Genomic DNA, 3,224 nt, shown 5'->3' on the forward strand with positions numbered 1-3,224 from the left:
GCAGAAGTTGGCAATTTGATCTCTGGTTCCTCTGCCTTTTCTAAAACCAGCTTGAACATCAGGAAGTTCACAGTTCACATATTGCTGAAGTCTGGCTTGGAGAATTTTGAGCATTAGTAGTTTAAGAGCAGAAGCAGCAAGAGCAGTAAGAGGCTATTGCAACACATAGGCCGTATCCACTAGGCACTGGTTGCAAGACCCCTGTGGGTAACAAAATCTGCAGATACTCAAGTCCCTTATAGAAAATGATATATTATTTACATATAACCTATGCACATCCTCCCATATACTTTAAATCATCTCTAGATTACTTATAATAACTCATACAATGTAAATGTTACGTAAATAGTTGCCTGGCACAGCAAATTTAAGTTTTTCTTATTGGGACTTTCTGGATTTTTTTTCCAAATATTTTCAACCTATGGTTGGTTGAATCCATGGATGCAGAGCCCACAGACACAGGAGGATCAAGGCAAACAGTTTTGATATTTTGGCTAGACTGGAGGAGAAGGTGAAAGAAGTTGGATTCCTGATGTATTTTGAAAGTAGAGTCATGAGTATTTGCTCATGGATTAGACATGAGCTTTGAGATAAAAAGAGGAATTAAGGTCTGATTTGGGCTTCCCTCATAGCTCATTTGGTAAAGAATCTGCCTGCAGCGCAGGAGCTGCTGCTGCTGCTGCTAAGTCGCTTCAGTCGTGTCTAACTCTGTGCGACCCCATGGACAGAGGAGCCTGGGAGACTCCAGACCATGGTGTCTCATGCATCGGACACAATTTAGTGACTAAACCACCACCAAGGTCTGAGTTGTTGGTAAAAATGCACTATTGTTTACTGACATTGAAAAAACTGAAGCAAACAGTATATCTTGGAGTATAGGGAGGCAGTACCAAATATTCTTTTTTTATATATATAGATTATATGGCTTATAAGCATCTGAATGGAAATGCCAGGTAGACAATTGCAGATACAAGTCTTGTGTTGGGGAGAAAGGTTACGGCTGGAGATAAAATTTAGGAACCTGTCCAAGGAAAAGATAAGCAGTCTTAGGTCCAAACTCTATCTAAAGACTAAGAAGATAGGGAGAATCTAGCCCAGAATCCTGCGAGTTTCTTTGAAAGGAGAAATAGAAGGCAACGATATCTAGCACGGAGGGGTTGTTGTCATTGTCGTTGTTCAGTTGCTCAGTCATCTCTGTTTGCAACCCCGTGGACTGTAGCACACCAGGCTCCTCTGTCCCCCACTATCTCCTGGAGTTTGCTCAAACACATGTCCATTGAGTTGGTGATGCCATCCAACCATCTCATCCTCTGTTGTCCCCTTCTCCTCCCACCTTCAGTCCTTCCCAGCATCAGGGTCTTTTCCAGTGTGTCAGTACTTTGCATCAGATGGCCAAAGTATTGGAGTTTCAGCTTCAGCATCAGTCCTTCCAATGAATATTCAGGACTGATTTCCTTTAGGATTGACTGGTTTGAACTCCTTGCTGTCCAAGAGACTCTCAAGAGTCTTCTCCAACACCACAATTTGAAAGCATCAACTCTTCTGCACTCAGCCTTCTTTATGACCCAACTTTCACATCCATACATGACTACTGGAAAAACCATAGCTTTGACTGTATGGACCTTTGTCAGCAAAGTGATGTCTCTGTTTTTAATACGCTGTCTAAGTTTGTCATGGGGCTTCCCAGGTGGCTCAGCAGTAAAGAATCCACCTGTGAAGCAGAAGATGCAGGAGGCCCCGGGTTCAGTCTGTGGGTTGGGAAGGAGGGCATGGCAATCCACTCCAGCATTCTTGCCTAGAGAATCCCATGGACAGAAGAGTCTGGCAGGCTACAGTCCATAGGGTCACAAAGAGTGGGGCATGACTGAAGCAACTGAGCACGCACGCACTAGGTTCGTCATGCCTTTATTTATTTCTATCATAGGTTTTTGTGAGTTTTTGGAAGAGAAAACACATATATAAAGCACTGTGCAAATTGTACATTCTAAAATATATTTTATTGCAAGAGTATTTAAATTAGTCCGAATATCATTACCTTCCAGTGGACATATCACCCACCTCATGAACACACACGTTCACACACTCATTCATCAATTGCCTCAGGGCAGGTAAACCACTGCCTTCAATCCTTTTGCCCTTTGAGCCCAGAAGGGGCTTATCTTGTATGACTTTTGTTGATGGAAAAATTAATCAATAGTCAATCTAAGAAAGAAATGGAAAATTTTACTTGAGGCAATCTGAGGATTATAACCTGGGAGAGTCTTTGAGAAAGCTCTGAAGAGTGTTCCACCCATTCAAGTTGAGACAAAGGATTATATTATATACATCAAATGTTGTTGACAGTTTACACAATCCAGATCTACATGTACAAAGTGAGTAGTGGGTCATAGATTGTCACAGCCCCTTGCAATATTTAGAAGGAAGATTATTTCCTAAGGAGTTGTTACCATTAATGAGATTCAGAAGAAATCATATCTCCTAAGGAGGTCTGATTGCCGGGAGAAATGTCAATAACCTCAGATATGCAGATGACACCACCCTTATGGCAGAAAGTGAAGAGGAACTAAAAAGCCTCTTGCTGAAAGTGAAAGTGGAGAGTGAAAAAGTTGGCTTAAAGTTCAACATTCAGAAAATGAAGATCATGGCATCCAGTCCCATCACTTCGTGGGAAATAGATGGGGAAACAGTGGAAACAGTATCAGACTTTATTTTTTTGGGCTCCAAAATCACTGCAGATGGTGACTGCAGCCATGAAATTAAAAGACCCTTACTCCTTGGAAGGAAAGTTATGTTCAACCTAGATCAGATCAGATCACATCAGTCACTCAGTTGTGTCCGACTCTTTGCGATCCCATGAGAATCGCAGCAAGCCAGGCCTCCCTGTCCATCACCAACTCCCAGAGTTCACTCAGACTCACATCCATCGAGTCAGTGATGCCACCAGCCATCTCATCCTCCATCGTCCCCTTCTCCTCTTGCCCCCAATCCCTCCCAGCATCACAGTCTTTTCCAATAAGTCAACTCTTCACATGAGGTGGCCAAAGTACTGGAGTTTCAGCTTTAGTATCAGTCCTTCCAAAGAAATCCCAGGGCTGATCTCCTTTAGAATGGACTGGTTGGATCTCCTTGCAGTCCAAGGGACTCTCAAGAGTCTTCTCCAACACCACAGTTCAAAAGCATCAATTCTTCGGCACTCAATCTTCTTCACAGTCCAACTCTCACAT

This window comes from Bison bison, unplaced genomic scaffold (genome assembly GCF_000754665.1).
Source record: "Bison bison bison isolate TAMUID 2011002044 unplaced genomic scaffold, Bison_UMD1.0 scf7180017864471, whole genome shotgun sequence".
In the NCBI taxonomy this organism is placed as follows: Eukaryota; Metazoa; Chordata; class Mammalia; order Artiodactyla; family Bovidae; genus Bison; species Bison bison.